Source organism: Saccopteryx leptura, chromosome 10 (assembly GCF_036850995.1).
Source record: "Saccopteryx leptura isolate mSacLep1 chromosome 10, mSacLep1_pri_phased_curated, whole genome shotgun sequence".
Taxonomy (NCBI): domain Eukaryota; kingdom Metazoa; phylum Chordata; class Mammalia; order Chiroptera; family Emballonuridae; genus Saccopteryx; species Saccopteryx leptura.
In genome coordinates this window covers 79788628-79809105 of record NC_089512.1, presented here as the reverse complement: position 1 = coordinate 79809105, position 20478 = coordinate 79788628, and the positions used below count along the sequence as shown (strand labels likewise).

Here is a 20478-nt window from a genome sequence, read left to right as displayed (position 1 = left end):
TTGGCAGGAATCCTAATCAGACTGCTTGCTTGGTTATTTGATTTTTAGTTAATCAGAAGAAAATGATTACACACCTGTCTGTGCCGGACACTAGGGATGCAGGGAGAATAGAGACATGGCCGCTTGCGTCAGGGACCCCTCTCCTGCTGTGCCCTTTTGCAGATGAATGCTCGTCCATGGCCTCCAATTCCAGTCTTCCTAGCACTCCATTCTGCTGATCAGCTGCTAACCTTCAATCACTTTCGAAACCCCCATAAGACTGGTTCCCATTTTTCAAAATCAAAACCAAAGAAGCCAGGAGGGCAGAACAAAATGGAAAAACAAAAGCTTGAGAAGCATCTTCTATTTGAGCAAGTGCTTCCTTTTTTCCTATGGTTATTTCCTGGAAAGCTCTTACTGGCCTCATCCAGACCAGTCACACGGTCTAGTCGACCCCAGAGATGGTAGGAACACTGGTTTACTCCTTCTCATTCATTTCAGGTTCCGAGGTGAGCAGTGCTTTGCTCTGACACTGAAAACCAGATCTGAAGGTGCCTCACACTTATTTCCAGGGAACTATAATTCAGACTGTGATTTAGGACGTTTCCTTTCTTTTGTCATTGTAACCAAGGCCTCTGGGAAAGCAATCTACATTCTGGTTGACCTCTGTGGCAACTGCCAGAGGTGTGGGCTGTTTCTCCTTAACTACTCCTCACTGTTTACTTTTAAAGAGTTTCCATCTCCCAGGGAAAACATTGCTCTCTTTACCTTTACATCATCACTCAGGAAGGTGAGAGGAAGTGTGGGCTGAGGCATTCTCACTGGAGTCATCAAGACATCTGTCTCATGCTGGGCTCTTTCTGGGTCTATTATCTTTGCCCAGGGAATAGGGGAAATGTTCTGTGATATTTAATCCCTTATGTGCAGTGAAGGGGAAGCATTTAAAACAACTACATATTTTTCTGTGATATTAGGAGCATCCAGATCACTCTCAATTTTCAGGGAAGAGAAACTGACCTTTCTTTGACACCAGAAATATGGTTTAAACAGTTATTCATGGGTTAATTTCAAATTACCAGGGATCTAATCAAGGCTGACACTAGACGGGGGACTAATTTTGGAAGCAGTCTATTCTGGAAAGATGGTTTGTGACATGGATTTAAATGTCATCCATGGGCCATTATTGTAAAAATCCGTATAATGTACTTATGTGCAGCACAGCTCACACCATTTCCTAAGACATCGGAGGTTTTCCCAAGCACATACTCCCTTAGAATAAAAAACAATTTCGCTTTGTGAAAAATGATTTTAGTTCAAGAGCTGTTGCAGAGGTTCTCGATCCGGTGCTGAGAAACAGAAACAAAAAAAGATGGTTGTTTAAACACAAATAGGTCTTCCAGGTGGGGGCTCCCTGGTCACTGCAATGACAATGAGCTCATACACTTTGTCTTTAGGTGATAAAGGAACCTCTGAGTGACATGTCTTTGGCTTTCTATAAAATCAGTATCAAGCACTATTCCCAAAAGCTCCCTGTTCAGAAGGACACACCCTGCAATTATAGGATGTGACCGCTCATACAGCTGACCATGTGGGATGGAGAAGCTATCAACTTAGGGCAAGGAAAGAGACGCAAATATTCTCGGTCATTTTGAGGACCACCTCACTGACATCTATGTTCCCCAGGCCTGGGGTCTCCTCCACAGCTTTGTTCTTTGCAGGGACTTCTTTAATCTGCATGGGGCATGAACTTTGTGAATTGTGGCATTGTGTTATGAGGACAATTGTTTTTTTTTAACCATTCTAGCAATTTTTCTGAAGATGAAGTCTGAATTGCAAAATTGGTGAGGCTGGAAACAAGATCATGCTTCAGAAGAGGGAGGGGTCTTATGTTGTGTCCTTGTTCTAGAAAGGAATCTGGATGTGACCTTGGGCAGATATACCCTTGCTCTGGACAGGATTATTTTGGAAAGCCTTTTCTGATCATGTAAAGATAAGGCATACATTCCCTAATAAAATGAGGGAGGCCTCAGTCAGCAAAGTATTATAAACACACATTCTTCAGACTGTGATATTAAGCCCTGGCCAGATAGCTTGGTTGGTGAGAGCACATCCCAATGCACCAAGGTTGTGGGTTCGATCCTAGTCAGGACACATACAGAAAAAAAATTGATGTTTCTGTCTCTCTTTCTCTCTCTCTAAAACTAATAAATACATTTTATAAAAAAGAAATTTATTTAAAAATAGAAATTGAACATGAAAAGATGCCCAAAATCACTAATCATTAGAGAAATTAAAATTAAAATCAAAGTCACAATGAGATACCACCTCACACCCATTAGGATGGCTATTATAAAAAATACACCATGATTACGTATCATTGACTATATTTTTAGGGGGAACACTTTATAAAGTATATGATTGTCTAGCCATTATATTGTACACCTGAAACTAATATGAAATAATACTGAATGTAAACTGTAACTAAAAAACAAAATTAAGGAAAAGACCATTATTACATAGAAAAATAAAAACAAAATAATGTAAAGAAACTGGAACCTTTGTGCACTGTTGGTGGGAATCTAAAAGGGTGCAGTCACTGTGGAAAGCAGTGTGGACGTGCCTTAGAAATTAAAACTAGAACTAGCATATGACCCAGCAATTCCACTCTGGTTATACATGTAAAAGAACTGAGAGCAGGGACCCAAACATGACGAGAGCAGCATTATTTGCAAAAGCCAGGAGGTGAAAGTAAACCCATGCCCACTGACAGGTGATTGAATAAACCAAGTGTGATACATACGTCCAATGGAATACTATTCAGCCATAACAGGGCATTCTGACACATGAGACAACATGAATAGAATTTGAGGACATTGTTCTAACTGAAAACAGTCACAAAAAGACAAATACTACTATATAAGTCCACTTCCATAAGGCATCTATAGCAGTCAAACTCAGAGTGACAAGATAATAGAATGGTGGTTTCCAGGAACTGGGGTTTCAGGATTGCAAGGTCTAAAGAGCTCTGTGGATGGACAGTGGTGATCATTGCACAACAACGTGAAGGTACTTAACGCTGCTGAAACGCACACTTTAAAGTGATGGCATACTTTATGCTATTTTATTACAATTTATAAAATAATAACAAATACAAAAGTATATAAAATGAATATCTAAAAAAGAAACTTTCATCTCTAAGAGGTTTTTTTCTTAATGGCAATATACATTGTATCAGGCTTGAAATCATCTAGTATGGATTTCTGAGGGCTGATATGCAATGTTATTTAAAACTGAATAATTGAGAACTGAGATAAAAATTTGGTTGTGTTTTCACCACAGGGGCAGGGAGGCACAGACCCTGCCCTCCTATGGAGGACGAGATGGTGCTTCCCTCAAAGGAAGAAAATGCTCCACTGTCAATCATTCCAGAGCACAAACATAGAGACTAGAGTTAGAAGGCATTCCTATCTTGGGAGGTAAATGGTCCCTATAACATGCTAACAAGCTAGAGGTGAAGAAGGAGCTAACTAGTAGGGAACACCCATTTCATGAAGGGTCAGGAGCAGCAATACCTGAAACCCCATTGTAAGCTTTACTTTTCAGTATTAGTAGCAGACCTTATTAGTTGTCTCTTCATGCTTTATTCCCCCTTTTTTACTTTGCTAACAGGACTTCAATTTTTTTAAGGTATCTACCATGTCCCATTTGTCCACCTTCTTCATGGGAAGCTAATCTCACCCTTCACTGAAGTGGTCTAAACCAGTGGTTTCCACCTTCTGGTCCATTGACTGGCGCTGGTCCACCAGAAATTTCATGCCAGTCCTGCAAAGAATATGCTTATTTAACCACTATGCTGTACACACAATTCTTTTGTGGACCAGCATGAAATTTCTGGTGGACTGACAGTTGAAAAACCTGGTCTAAACCATTCATGGGAATAAAAAAATGACATAATTCTGGTCATTGTCATGCTCAGCTAGCAGTGAGTTAATCTGTGAAAAAGCTCCTGTCTATGAAAGAGAGATACATAGGGCCCTGGCTTAGTAGCTCAGTTGGTTAGAGCATTATTCCGACATGACAATGATGGTTCATTCCCTGGTCAGAGCACATACAAGAATCAATCAATGAATGCATAATTAAGTAGAAGAACAGGTCAACATTTCTCTTTCTCTCTCTCACACTCTCTCAAAATAAATTTAAAAAATAAGAGACATATGGGAACATATGGGCATTGTTCTTCTTCAGCTGTTAGTGGGTCTAGGTGTGCAATGGCTACATCACTGCGGGAATCTTGTGACAAATAAAAGTCACTAGCCTTGAGCAAGAAGCCAACCAAAGAGAACTAGAAAGAAGAAAAGGAATTATATTATTGACAATGACGTTTGTGTCAAAATAGCCAACCTTGACACATCCAACCTTTGACCTTCTCACAGTCTGAACTTCTTAATCAGGAATTCTATAATGTGTAGCCAAAAATACTTAATTTGTTTAGAATTGTAATTTTTTATGTATTCCTGAGTCACCAGAAAAAAAGACTTGTGAGAAATGACAGTCTAGTGCTGTCCGTGCCTTTGGAGAATGAGGAGAGGGCCAATGGACATAGAGTTATGTAGAGGCTTTGGAAAGAGCTTCCAGAACTCTGAAGATGTGGTTATAAACAGCAAGAGGTGATGAGCAGAGAGGCCCAGGGAGGTGAGTCATAGCATGAAGTGACAAGTGACATCAGAGATGAACTAGTGGGACATGTTAACCAGCCCCAGAAATCTTCTGAAATAGGAGGGATAGAGGCTTCACTTAAGATGTTGACTTCCTTTAGATATACAGAGTAGGCTTGGGCTATGATCATCAAAAAGTCTAAAAAATAGAAAATTCGAAAAAATTTAGATAATATTAGCTATAAGGAATACCATAGGATCTCCTTTCAAGAAAATGAGATTCCTATGTGACTTTTTATATTTCTCCATGTATTTTCTATATGCATAGTAGTCATCAGAATGACAAATTCAAATGGTACATTCAGGCAAGTAAAAAGGAAGTTATCTCTTTCTCCCCTCCTTCCTCCAAATGAGTCTGGTTAGCTATGCATGGGGAGTCAGATAAGACTGAGGAAACAAAAACCTTCACTCAGATCTGGACAGAGTGTTGCAAGATAAAACAGCATGATCAAAAGCATGGATTTTATCTTACTTTAAACTCTTTATTGGAAGGAAGTGTGCATACAGGCAAAATGAATGAGAAATAAGCTATATTTCAGATTAATAGTTGCACAATTATTGGAAAACTCAGCTCATAAAAATGTAACTTTGAGCATTTTCTGCTTTTCAAAAAGATTATAATGAACAGAATCACTGATTATACTTGACATATTTTCCTCTCTGTGGTTGCATTCAACTGAAATTAAAAGCAAAGGCGAGGCCACCTGACAAGCATTTGGGACTTCAGGCACGTGTGTGTGTGAGCAGTCTGACAGCTCAGAGGAGAAGCTCATATTGGACATCTGGATCCCTGTCTTCCTGCTTCAAGTGGCTGGCCAGGTGTACTTATGCCACTCTTACCCAAGTTTTGACAATATTTGATTGTCAGGGATTCTCATAAGCCCTAACTGACAGCTCTCCAGTGTACCAGAAACTGTCATTGGCACAGGAAGTTCAGAAGCCCATTCCTTACTCCCAGAGGGTAACAAAATGCTGCTCAAAAAAGTGAATTCTATCTCAAACATAGTCCCCTCTAAGCACCAGACAGATCTGAGAGCTTAGTGCTGAGAGCTTTTAAAGATTTCACAGCTTCAGGACAGCAGTTGGGAGAAAATGAGAGAAAAACAATACAAAGTTATCAACTGTGCAATGACACGCAAGTGAGGCATCAAGATGAGAGACCATACCATCTCTGACTGGGGTTCTGAAAAGAATATGCATTATTCAATATTGACGCCAATGACTGAGGGGGTTTCCAAGCAAATTTAAAGTAGGGAAGGAGGAAAAAAAACTCAAGCCTCACTCCCTGGCTGCTAATGCACTATGCCTGAGAACTTTGTAGGCAGTTCCCACCTTACTCACATTTTATTCTGCATTTAAACCAAACCATTCTGACTGTAAATCCTTTTGTTCTGTGTCACAATTTCACAGAGTCTTGGTGTGATAATCAAACCATAAGCAAAGCCAACACACACACACTCAGGACATTCCATCCAAATGAAGAAAAATTTGAGCTTTCTACAACAAACACATTTTCCAGTGGCTGAGTTTTTTAGAGTATTTCACATCTCCCAAAGATTACTGATTACATCACACAGAAAAACCAAGAGAGGCCTGTTTTATCTTTCCTATCTATCTATGGTTCTTGTGCAAACTTATACTTGTTATCATGAAAAATGACAAATTTGCCATCTGATCAAAATGTTAACAAGGTAACTGTCAGTGAGATAGATCTCTGACTGTCACTGCAAGCCAGAACATGAGGATACATTGATATTTCTCAATATAGCACTGCTTCCCCAATGTTCACTAACAGCATTTCCACAGGAAGGGTAATAAATCACCCGGAAATAACAAGCCATATAGGATCTCTGGGATATGATAGATTTGTCCTAACAGCACTATTTTCAAGGTAGAAAACAATTGATAATGATCTAAAGAACACCCTAATCAAAGGCTATTTGCCATAATGATGAAGATGAAGCAAAGGTAGAAAATCTTAACCATATGATATAAACTATATCACAGATGAACTGTTTGGGAAAGAACACAACAACAAATAAAACACAAATGAGTTAACATTTTGTAGGGTCAGATGAATAGAAAATAAAGTTAAGAACATAATCCAGATGCAATCATCATATTAGACAATGGTAGGAATAAAATAAGCGTACCAATTGCTGGGTTTGTGAATATCCAAATAGTGGAAGGGTCCTCAAGTGACACTAATGAAAAGTGGCTCAGTTCTTGGTTTAATGGACTACCCACTTTTATGCCCTTTAAGACTCTTTAGACCCCATTATTTTGGAGCCCTAATTCAGTGGTTTAACTAATGAAATAATTTTTATTCCCTAGCACTATGACCACGTACACCACCAAAGGAAACAACAGACAACAGAGGTGAAGTCCATGTGGAAATAAGAGGAAACAGGAAATCAAACACAAGAAAGCAAACTCCTACAAGACAATCAGGACATCAGGTCACAGAAACAAACAAATATGGCCTCAAACTGTCAAAGAACTGAACTGGCTTTTATGTTTAAGAGTAAGACACTCTCATATGGCCATAGTCTAACTCTTTCCTCCTTGCTCACTCCTCTTTGCTACTCTGGCTTCTGCTCTTTCTAGAATACGCCAGGCTCTTTCCCTCCCTAGGGCCTTAGTGTTCCTCTTCTCTCTACACAGAATCTCTCTCTTCCCTGGGGCTTCTTCACATCCTTCAGCTAAAATCTCCTCCAAAAATTCTTCCTTGTTCATTCATTTCAAAGAAACCTCCTCTACCAGCCCCTTTTAAATCTATCATAGCTCTTCTTCCATGGCATCAAGAACCACATCTATCTGGATCACTGTCATATATAAGCTTCTAGGAAACCAGCTATCATATGGTTGCATTAACCCCAGCCCCCATCTTGGGCTCTGGGATATCAAACTGCCCAACTTTGAATCTTGATGCCAAAACTTAAAAGACATGTAGCTCTGTGAAAGTACTCAATTTCTATGAGCCCCAGGTTCCTCATTTGTAAAATGGGGAAAATTGTAATGTCTACTAATCACAGTGTTGTGAAGGCTAAATGAGATCAATCATGTAAAGAACTTTTCATAATAACAGGCATACAGGAAGCCATCAAAAATCATCAGCTATTGTTGTTGTTATAACTGCAGGCACAGAGGTAATTATGACATATTTAAATAAATAAATGAATAATAATGGATATTAAAATAATGAGAAATCTCTCTATCACCAGTCTGTATTTTTACTATTTTCTAAAACAATACCATGTTCCTTCTAGTTCCATATTCTCAGACTAAAGGGAAAGAACAGGCACTGGTCTCTAAGTCCCCTTAAGAAGTGTCAAATAATACAATCAGTCACTTCCAATTTGAAAACACCTGGAACAGAAGTGCCATTGTTCATTTGGACAGCTCAACAGCACTTAAAAGTGAAAGAAAAAAATGGATTCATGGATCTATCCCCTAAAAGCAACAAACAAATTTGACACACAAATATTTGTCATGGCTAGTGACACTGTACCTTTGGCTCCCACCTTTCAACAATTTATCTCTTCATCCACTCCATAATCATGCAATCGAAGACCTCCAATAGGCGAATGCAGCAGTGATAAAGTAATAGTAAGCCCCTGTCTAAAGAGATACCTGCTTCTAAAGAGAGGCTGGCCTCAACCCACCACGAACTATTGATCATATCTATTATTTCTGCCATGTTGACCCAGTTTTTGAATCTTTCTTATTTTTACAGATTTTGTTATTTATCCTTTCACAATTAGAACCTGGGAAAAAAATGATTGTTTAAGAGACATACAAGAAGGAGATGTAGATATCAGCTCATTAATAAAAATTATTTCAGAGAGGTGGGGAGCATGGGAAGAAAGTTTGTCTTATTATCCCTACAAGGCAGTAGGTTTTAAGCTTTTGAGCATTTTAAAACCATGCCAGAGTCTGATTAAAATTATGGATCCCTCAGGCCAAGGCACACACACACATAAATGTTCACACAGAATTTCAGGGGTTGTAGAACCTCTGAAAGTCACTCTATGAACTATCTACTCCTGGTTAAAAAACCAGCTTTCCAAAGATTCCAGGTCACCCACCCTTTCTTTGCATACAACCATTTCTTCTTCAGATAAAAATAAGGAAAATAATAATATTAAGTTTTAAAATAGGAAGAGCTAAAAATATACATAGAATAGTCGAGTTAAAAAAAATCTATGCTTGGTACCACTAAAGCTAAGATTATTAAGCTTTGATTAATCTATAATGATGCAATTTTTGTTAATAAAAATTAAAATGAGACAAACCTGTCACTGTATAATTTCTGAATAGATATTACTGTATCAGTTGTTTTTCCACAACTAATTAGATAGATGAGGCCAACTTTCAGTAAATAAATTTTAACTATATAGAATATAAGAAAAAAAAAATCTATTATCAGGTGCTGTGAAGATAATTACATGAAGAACTTTTATTTCCAACTCTTTTTTTTACAAAAATAATATTTTTCTCATTTCAACCAGTCTAAAATGTGAGAGGTTTATTGTGCCTACTGTTTAAATTAATCAGTGCACATTCTCAGGTACAGACATAAAATAGTTCATTAAAGTGCCTGCATTCAGTATAAAATACATTCAAGTATGGAAGATAAAACATTTAAAACACATGTAACCTTAATGTGCTTGGTTACACCTTTAAAAAAGTGAGCCTCCTTTATAAAATAATTTGTGAGAATTACACTATTGAAATACCTTCATCTTCAAATGGGTAGATAAAGAAGCAAACAAAAAGCATTCACAATATTTAAATACAGAAAACAAATCACTGTTAAGCGGGAGAATGATAGCACATTGTTTTCACTCACAAACAGAGCAATAATGGCAACAATTGACTTTTGACAAGTTTCCCAGGTGGCACTTAGTGGAGAAATCCAACCTTGGCAATGGTAATTTAGTTGCCTTCTAATTAAGCTATTCTGATTAAGGAGATAAGTTTCATCTTCCCAAGAGTAAACTGTTAAGGAGAAGATGAGAGAGGTTAGCAATGTCAGAGAACTTCAGATTCTTGGGAGTCGAGAACTGAAGCAGACTGTTAAGAGGGAGGCAGGCACTGTCACTGCAGCGGAAATGCATGTCATCTTGGAGCACTGGTCCTCCTTCCCACATGAGCCCTACTTGTCCCTGCTCACTGAGAAACACGCACAGCCCTGGACACAACACATAGCCTAAAGCTAATCTAGAGCTTCCTAAAATCATAGAAGGCAAAACGAAATTGACTTTGGCCATGTCTGTGCTATTAAGAGGAGGAGGATAGTAAAGTTTTTAGTGGAAACTATTATCTTTCTTTTTTTAAATTTATTTATTGATTGATTTCAATGAGAGAGGAAGGGAGAGAGCAAGAAAGAATATCAAGCTGTTCCTGTATGTGCCCTGATTGAGGATCTAACCGGCAACTTCTGTGCTTCAGGATGATGCTCTAATCAACTGAACTATCCAGCCAGGGCTGGAAACTATTCCCTTAGGAGTGCTTCTACTAGTTTAGCAAACCTCTATTCTTTCCAAATCTCTTGGGTCTTCTGCTTATTTGAGGATCCATGTAAGTAAGAACAGTGGTATACTATGGCTGGTTGGTATGCAATCATCAGCACTGCCTGTGAAATTTCCAGAAATTTTGCAAGGTGATTGTTTAAAGACATTCAAAATTAAAGTTTGTAATTACAAATAAATATATAGCAAAGACGATATTTAAAACTCTTCACTTTCTATTATTTCACTATATTTTACCATTATCTATGCTCTTAGGCTAGTTATGTCTAGTGTAGCTGCATAACAGAAACAGACTATGCATCTCTTTCCAACTCTGCACACTGATGTTAAGTCTGTGGTTTGAAATTAGTGATGGTGGGAGTATTTCTATAACAGAATTGGCAAGGACTACTAATACTTTGTTTTGTTGGTTATCTAGCCTTGAGAAAGTGATGGACAAAATATTAATAATGCAGATTAAATCTAAAAGTGTGTAGTATCTTAGTTGTTATACTGTATGGCTAGCACAAAAAATTGAGACAACATTCTTCCAGAATTATAAATCTATTTCTCATTTAGCAAAAGGTCACTCATGTTATTTACTGTCTCACTTCTGTCCTAGTTGTTACTCTGAAGAAAATATTCTCTAACATTTATGTCCAAAGCACACTTATGTTTTACTGATGATAGCAACTTTGCCAAATCAAATATATATATTTATATTTTCATATATTAATATATACTTATATATTATATATATGATATATATTTATTAGCAAGTGAACAAGAAAGAGACAGACAGACAGATAAGGACAAACAGACAAGAAGGGAGAGAGATGAGAAGTATTAACTTGTTGCAGTACTTTAGTTGTTCATTGCCCTCTCATCTGTGCATTTCCTGGGGGGCTCCAGCTGAGCCAGTGACCCCTTGCTCAAGTCAGCGATCTTGGGCTCAAGCCAGTGACCCTGGGCTTCAGGCCAGCACCCATGGGGTCATGTCTATAATCCCATGTTCAAGCTGGCAACCCTTACTCAAGCTGGTGACCAGGGTTTTGCACCTGGGTCCTCAGCGTCCCAAGCTGATGCTCTCTCCACTGATCCATGGCCTGCTCAGGCATGTTGAATCAAATATTAAGCCAGCATCATTCATCATCTGAATTTCTGAAACCATGGCTAAATTGGAAGTATAGGTTGATTATGAACATAAGAATTCAGCTAACATCAACAAAAGCTGTCTTTGAGAATCAAATTGTGTACTTTGCATTCTTTTATCTCAGTAAAATTTATGATAAATTGGTATGTATGTATGTGGATTTAGATATTCACATACCTATTTTCCCCCCTAAAAAGCTGTTTCTTAACCATTTGCAAGCACAACACTGGATATAAATACAACAATAAGTAGACTTAGCAACTTTCCTAGGGACAATTTCTTATGATGGGAAACTAGAGGTGGTTTATTGGGTCATTATTAGGATCAATGATTTTACATTTCAAAATACTATTATATTCTGATGTTTGGATATAATACCAGCTAATAGCTCCTTCCCCAAACAGCAAGGCTACCAATATGGTAGTAGATCTGAAGTCTCTTTTTCTTAGTTAGAGGGTAGATAGGAGAGTCCTACTAAGAGATGGTAGGTAAATTCATTTTTATGAGGAAGGAAAGGACGGGAGAACTCAATATCTCGTCAGTTGCCAACTGTTGAGAAGTAGCTAGTGGACATAATTGAAAGGTATTGAACCAAAAGGTCATTATAACTGTAACTGATTTAATTTCAAGAACAGAAGAGACCTTAAGTCAAATATTATATACAGTTTTACATTTTAGGAGACAGCAAAAAAGTTAACCAAAACCAAAAATAAATCAAAACAAAAATGAGGTATCAAAATAGATGTGCTCATTTCTTAAATGTTTCCAATTAAAGGTGTTTTTAAACACTTCTTTCTATTATCACCCTCCTTCCTATATGAAAGCTTACCAGTGGCCCCTAGAGTCATTACGAATCACCCAAGGTACATTCACTCTCAATACTCAGAAGGGGAAACAGGACGAGCACGGATTCAGCTCCTAGAGACAACAGCTTCATAAGCTCAAGCTCAGCTCCAACTGCGTAACACTGCCTAAGAAACACTGAGCACCAATTGGCACAGGGAGACTGTCAGAAGTCCCCACTGCTCAAGTGCGTCTGAAGGCTGCAGTGAGCTCTGGAAGAAAAATGCACCCAGGAACAGGCACAAAGGGTTTCTAGAAGTGAACACCAAGCACGTGCTACTTGGGCTGTGGTTTTCCTTTTAAACTGTGACCTGAGTTGATATGTTCTAAGTTCCTTCCAGTATCTGTAACAGCACAAGAGCAGCAGCAGCCACTGCCTGCTGGATCTGACTTTGGTAGAGTACAGTGCTCTGGACAGTAGGCAGGCTTTTGAAAACACTACTAGGCCACACATTCTCTGAGATCTAGCTTTACATCCTAACTCTATCTTCCATGCCAACCATTGCTACCTAACTGCTGCTATTTTTCATTTCCTAAAGTACATCCGCCTGGGGTGTCACCAACAGCTGGGTTTTGTTCTTTGACTTCTTTCCATGGAGGCCTCAAGGCATGTATGAAGAACATGAACACTATTTTTATTTTCCAAAAGAAATCAACTACCACTGGGAATTACAGGCACGTGCCAGGGTCCCCACCGCAGTTTATAAGAACTCACACATACTCAGCATGAGTAAAACCAGCAGGAAGGCCAGGTCTTGGCCAAGATAACTAGTTTGCTAGTCTTCCTTGACATTTTTAGAACTCTGACCTTAACAGGCATTTATACTTGCAAGGACAGGAGGGTTGTGGGATCAAGGCAAAAAGACACCTGAGAGAAACCACTCTTTGGGGGAAATCTGACATAGAGGTTTGAAGGCAGTTTTGTTTGTTTGTTTCTCTAGCAAGAGACAGAGCAAGAGAGAGACACACACAGAAAGACAGGTACGAAGAGAGATGAGAAGCATCAACTCAAAGTTGTGTCACTTTAGTTCTTCACTGATTGCTTTTTCATATGTGCCTTGACAGGGGGGCTCCAGTTGAGCCAGTGACCCCTTGCGTAAGCCAGTGACACTGGGCTCAAGCCAGCAACCATGGGATCATGTCTGTGAATCCACACTGAAGCCAGCAACCCTGCACTAAAGCTGGTGAGCCCACACTCAAGACAGCAACCTTGAGGTTTTAGACCTGGGTTCTCAGCATCTCAGGCCCCTGCTCTATCCAGTGTACCACCACCACTCAGGCTGAAGGCACCTTTCCTACCTCCAAATGCCAGAGCATCACAGTGCCTTCATATGGCTCTTTGTTACACATAACAGTTTCTATCACAAGAGAGCCACAGAAGCAAGGAATTTTACACTCCTGCTATGTACGACAACCTGAAGATCCACCCTTCACCAAAAAAGTCATTTTGGGGGAAAAAGTATCCCCTTCTCAGTCCTCTTAGGTTTCACTCACTCATGTCCTTACACCTGAACCACTTCTCACCTGCGCTTCACAGGTCACTTCAACTCCACTGACTCAGAACCATTCACCAGGCATTTTGCAAGTATCATATCATTACTTAATTCTCTCACAGCCTTGTAGAAGCGGCATCTGAATTCCTGGTTTGCAGTCAGGAAAGCAAGGCTCCTTCCCTAGGTAAATACACATTGCTCAAGCATTGACTACTCGCCAGAAAATAGCAGAGCATCGAATTTCATTGATTGAGCACCGACTACTTGCCAGAAATCGGACTGCAGGGTTTCCAGACAAGAGAGATGTGGCCCGTGACCTTATGGAATGTACATCCCTGTGGGGCTCAGAGAGGCCTGGGTAGTCAGGAAATAACTTCTAGCTGGCTGGGGGCCAAGGGGGGGGAGGTGGGGGAGGAGGAAGGGGCAGTCTAGGATCAAACAAAGAGTAAAGAAACTGCTAAGCCAGAGAGGAGATCTTGAATAAATTTGAATTCCAGTCTATTCACTTCCTGTTTCACAGTGTCCCGTAGTCTTCCAGACTGCTGAGCCCCAGCTGATCTTGGAGAAGGAGAAAGAACAGGAGCTGGGGAACTGTTTCCATTCACCAGAGGTCAAGCATCATCTCTGGGACAAGAGTTTCCTCTCACAGCTGCGAGAAGTGCAGGAGCTGAATTATAGATTTAAGTTGAGGACTAAAAGTTTCAGAACACAGCCTGCCCTTTTACACTCATTTTTATTAACATTCTTCAAGCATATAACTAAAAAGAAAGTGCAAAATACAGCCCCCTCTGGCTGCAACAGCCAGAACGCCAAAAAAGAAGGCTGCGAGTCATGTCTTCCTATAATAACAACAAATGACAAGGGCACAAACAGGGCTATAATCATCAGTCACAAAGCCCGAGTGTCCAGAGTGCTCATCTTCATTCACACCGTGGCAGTAAAACTGCCGCATGCCAGATCACATGGAAGCAGCACAGCAAGGAGCGAACACTGAGGACGCAGCCAGCACCAGCCAGGGACCCCGCCTGATCCAGTCACAGGCCTGTCCTCTCTCAAGAGTACGAAGACACTCAGGTGACTGACCAAGAATGAAAAATCAGCCAGTCCAGACAGGGGCAAGTGTCCCCTAACTCAGCCCAGGACAGTCGGGGACCTTGCCACCTTCTGATGGATCGTCCTTGAGTCAATGCTCCCCAATGTGTATTCTTCTCCGTGGTCTCTGCCCGGATTTTATGCAGAAGGCTACTGCTGAGAAATGAGCTGACTTTATTAGCATGCAGGGAACAAAGTTTAGCCTGAATGAGAGATACCTTCATCAATAAAATCTTTTTTTGATTAAATTCAGTCTTTTTTCTTGGTTCTGCTCAGAGCTTGGAAAATAAGCCAGGTATGCTTTCTAACTCTTATCCCCAACTTGTTCCTCGAGGATTTCTGTTGCCATCCAGGCGACCTGTGAGAAGAAGGGGTCTGTTTCCTTTAACAATTTGCTTCTTAATAAATTCAAACCCAGTAGTTCAGATTTGGAAATTCACTCTACTCAGATAGCTTAGTCAAGTGGCTATGTATTCCAGATTAAGCAATTAATTTATAAGCTTTAAATTACCATATACAACATATATATAGAAACCCACCTTTTTAAAAAGAATGTGAACTGTTTTTTAATAAGGAGAAAAGTGTGTCTTTGTTGCCTGTAAAACTGAAGCTCAGCAAATTTCTTTTAGAAATGACAACACAGTTAAAAGGGCCAAACAGAAGGCAAAGAAATGATGCAAGTTAACTATACAATAATTGGTATCATGTTCATTTTATTTTTAATAATATAATCAGAAATATATTATGTAATAATACATACTGCACTCACTGTGCAGTGAAAATTTGGGGGGGAAAGATCAAGACATTTTTTAAACAACAGTTCAACATTAGAAAAAAGTATTGTCCATATTTATTTCTTTTCCTCCAGGGGTCTGGGCAAATGTAACTGGGATGGGACTGGGTCCTAGTCATGGTACCAGCTGTGGTTTGGCCAGCCCCATATGACCTTTTAGAAGACCTTGAGTTTCTCTTTGTATTTCTCATCCTGCTCCTATGACTACCCATTGTCTTACTTTGTTCCTGCTGCTTGGGATGATATTGAAAAATATTCAACAATGCACAAGCATTTGCCAGTCAGAGTGTGACATGGTCCCAGGAATCAACAACAGTCTAGTCTTCCCAGTACATATCACCATATCACCATCCTAACCCCGGTGCCAAAGGTTCTATTGATAACATGGGCCTCTTCCTAAGGATATAACTTCTTTACTGGATTTCTAAAAGGATACTTCATGAATCTTTAGTGGTGATAATTCTCATACATGTGCCACAGGCCAGCAGGAGAACCATTTCAGAGTGAAGAAAGCCTCTCCACACCCTCAAATTATACCATGGTGGTGAAGTCATTATGGTCTCTGACTCCCTGGGAAACCACAACCAAGCCATTCACATTCTCTAGAAAAACCCATTCTCTTGCAGAACAGAGACCACAGCCATGGCCTCTCTCTCCCTTAAACCAATGCTGAAAGGTCAGGGAAGAGAAGATGAGAAAATGTGCACTGAATGCTTCCAAAGAAAAGTACTTTCTAATCCCAAGGCATAATTGCTTAGAAATGGTTTCTCTTTTACATAAGGGTTAAGGGATTTTTAATACATACATTCTTTAGTGCTCATTAAAGAGACACTAATTCTTCATGGGTTCATAAGCACATACGCAACTGAGAATAATTTGCAGTGAGGGTGCAGTAATGACTATAAAATCCTAATGAGAGAATGCATGTTGGCTGAAAACGTATGTTGTTCTTTTCTTCCTTCCTTTCTTTTGCCAAAGATATTGTAATGAATTTTCTTCAGAGGGTTTATTAGTGCCTGTTTAATATTATTTCCCTCCCCCACCCTTCCATGTGAAAACTTTTATTAGAATCCTCGGCAAAGCTTCAGGCTGTCAATGAAAAGGTTATTAAAAATAATTAATATCTAAATGGTGCTCAAAATACTACATTATAGCTAATCGACAGCACTGTCACGAGGCACAGAGATGGGGGCGATATTAAATTCCACACAGCCTATTCTGATCCATGAGTAATTCTATTACTTCCTAGTACAAAATGAACTTCTTTGAGAGGGTACAGACTGGGTAGCTTCTAGAGGCCTCACCACCTGAGCATATGATTCCCTTGTGGTGACTCCATGGAGGGAATTAGACCTCAGTTTTTAGTGGTCTCCATAGCTTCACATTCCTCATTATAGAACAGCTGGAAGTACAGTTCTGGGCATCACTCTGAGGTTCTTTCTCAGCTTGTCTAGAGCCAATCCTTAGAATAGAAAAGGCTACCTTTGAGCCTTCTCCTTCCTGTTTTCCTGGAGGGATTCAAGGAGAGGCTAGCCTTTGGGCAGGCCCCTGAATAACCAATGCTGCCTCTATTCACTTCCAGCAGGGCAAGTCCGAAGATCACTTGTTAGTTTCCCAAGACAAATGGTTAGTTTCATTCATATACAAAATGGGAACCAACTGACTCTTTCTCTCATTACTTCGAAATTGGCCAAATCAGTTAATAACTCTTAGGAGTCTAAATCAGAATTTTCCAAGTATGATTTTTGAAACACTATTACCATAGAACTGCTCTGAAAGAAAAAAAAATAAGGAAAAATATCATAATTTAATGTACTTTGGGGAATTGTGCTTATTATATCTCTTCTTGGCATTTCATGAACAGTGTTAAGGGCTGAGAATTATTGTAATTTAGAATCATATTTAATTTTGTTTAGCTGAGCATTTTCCAATATTGTTTACCATAGAACCTTATTTTTTCCTCCTCTGTTTCAACCTATTACCTCTCCAGAGAATATATTTTGGAAAGTGATGGTCTAAGTTAATCCACACCTGCACCCCCACATTAGGTGGTTGCCGTCAATTTTGATGTAATTATACAAACACACACTCAGCATTTCTGTGACAAAAGAGAAATGCATTCTTCAAGGGTAGGTTCCCAAATTGGTGGGACATGTGCCAGTCCTCCAAGGACATATATACTTTCTAGAGGCCTCAACATCTATGAGCTAAAGGCTATGAACCAATCCTTGCAGCTGCCCAGTTTAGGTTAAGGCCAACTCTATGGCAGTCAAGATGTTAGGGACAAAGGAGACAAATATGAGTAAGGTGTGGCCTCCACCCTCAGGGAGGCCATAATGACAGAGGCATAGACAACAATAAACCATGAGATATATGATATTAAAGAAATAAGAGGCCCTGGCCGGTTGGCTCAGCGGTAGAGCGTCGGCCTGGCGTGCGGGGGACCCGGGTTCGATTCCCGGCCAGGGCACATAGGAGAAGCGCCCATTTGCTTCTCCACCCCCACCCCCTCTTTCCTCTCTGTCTCTCTCTTCTCCTCCCGCAGCCAAGGCTCCATTGGAGCAAAGATGGCCCGGGCGCTGGGGATGGCTCCTTGGCCTCTGCCCCAGGTGCTAGAGTGGCTCTGGTCGTGGCAGAGCGATGCCCCCAGAGGGGCAGAGCATCGCCCCTTGGTGGGCAGAGCGTCGCCCCTGGTGGGCGTGCCGGGTGGATCCAGGTAGGGCGCATGCGGGAGTCTGTCTGACTGCCTCTCCCCATTTCCAGCTTCAGAAAAATACAAAAAAAAAAAAAAAAAAAGAAATAAGAGGTTTATTTTGTATGGGGGTGTGTGTGAGGTTGGTTGGCAGTGGAGGAAGGTCACGTGGGGAACCAGCACCGGGAATTTTGGCTGGAACTGCCCACACCCATGCGTGCCAAAAAAAATTTCCCAGGAACACTTTGGAAAAGAATGACTGTCGATCAGCCAATGAAATTTCACCACGTCAGGTTAACCTGACCACCCTATTTATGCTATAAATTACCCCCTCTCAGGCAGGAAAATCTGCATGACTTCTCTGGCCCATCTCGCAGACCAGAGAATTTTGCCTGAGATGTGCTCTGAATAAAGCTTTTTTTATTCCACACTCAGTAAATACGCCCTTCTTTCTTCCTGGGGGGGATACCTGTGTGCAGGAAAGTTGATAACAAAGACAGTGGCTCTTGAACCAAGGCCCTTGGTTCTCGAACAGAAGGATTCTGTGAGGGGGAAGAAGACATGAGTAAGCAACATGGGAAGCACTTAGGCTACAGATGTGAAAGCCATTCTAAGTTATTCATCTCCCCCAACATCACTGAGGAACCAAAAATTCTCAGACAATCTAGATCTTAAAAATTCCACGATGAGGGTAGACATATGTCAGCTAGCTTCTTCACACCAGGAAACTACTGTGCCCACACTCCACACCTTGCAAGATGCAGGTGTGGAGGGACCCTCTGTGTCCCCTCAACTTGGCCAACCAGGCCTTCTGCTGACCAGAATATTCTGGTCAGCAAGATCGATAGGTTCTTTTGGTCATCAACAGTCTATTCAAATTTAAAGTCATCACGTTCCTGAGTCCTAGTGTTAAAGAGGTTAGGAGGCAGATTATACCTAAGCAGAGTCAAGAGCTGAAAAATTAAACTAGCAGAAGGCTTTCCACATTAGTTTTCCCTTCAATGCACACCAGCATTGGGACACGCCTATGTGCCTTTGCCTTATGAAACAAAAGCATCCTTAAACATTGGATATTCATAGATGTCTTATAAGTGAAATCATTTTACATTACTGCAAGGCCATCCAACAAAGCTGCCTGGCCAATGCAGGTTCACATTAGATTCGGACAGACGGTGATAAAACAACAGAGCCAAGAACTGGTGGGCCATTACCTTTAATCCTAGCTTGCACCTGGCAGGCAAGCAAAAACACACACTGGGCTCCAAAACCCCTCATTCAGTGCTCACAAAGCTACTGACTTATCTGAGTTTCCTAGAATCAAAGGTTTCTAGCTCACTAGCCTTATTCACCTCTGTTCCCCATCTCCTTCTCTCTGCACAAACTCTGCAGAAACTGGCTTCTCCTTCAGCACTCCGCCATCTTGGCTGCCTCTTCTCTCCTCCACATGGCCTTTCTTCACTCTCCTACAGCATGGGCTCCTCCTGGAACGTAATCACTCTTCTCCCGGAACAACGTGATCTCTCTTTCCTTTAAAACCTTTTGGCGTGAAAGCCCTCCCCAACACATATTAACATAATCATACCCATCCCAAGCATGAAGGGCAATTAATATTATCACCTGGGCAACGGGCTTCCACGTGGATAGCACCATCTTTAACAAAGTGAGCATAATATATTTTATCTGCCCAACAATTACCATGAAAATGATCCATTTGAAAGATACTTGCAGTGAATTATTTGGGGAACTAGGAATCCACATGCACTCTGAGAGTTCTGTTTAGGTTTTCCTGAATAGAACAGAGCTGCATTTAGAAGGCTATTGAATTTAGAGAAATGATGAAAAACAGACACATGAAAATTCCATTGTTCCCAAACTAAAGAGAAAAAGATGAAAGCAAACGTACAAGCTACAAAAGCCTACTGACAATAATTTGATGTAAAATTATAGTCCCATTCATACAGATTTGGCCAGCTCTGTATCTCCTGGGACCCTTAAGATGCCTACAGGCTCTGTCTACCTTAAATAATGACCCTATAATTTACAAGTTGAAGAATAATGAGAGAGAGAGAAAGTAACAGATTTTTTACATCATCAGTAGTGACATAGCCAAACAGGCAGCGGTGTTTCAGCACAACAAAGTTAAATTTGAAACCCTCTTACAGATTGCTCCTGGAGCCCAGGTCTCAGCATCAGCACCACTTTGTC

The 20478-nt window shown here is 40.3% G+C and overlaps 1 protein-coding gene across 1 annotated transcript in view; it reads right to left on the bottom strand.

Annotated features, from left to right (window-relative positions):
• FHIT (fragile histidine triad diadenosine triphosphatase) overlaps nucleotides 1-20478 on the bottom strand; it is a 1908162-nt gene that overhangs the window by 187698 nt on the left and 1699986 nt on the right. The gene's annotated exons all lie outside the window — the stretch shown is intronic.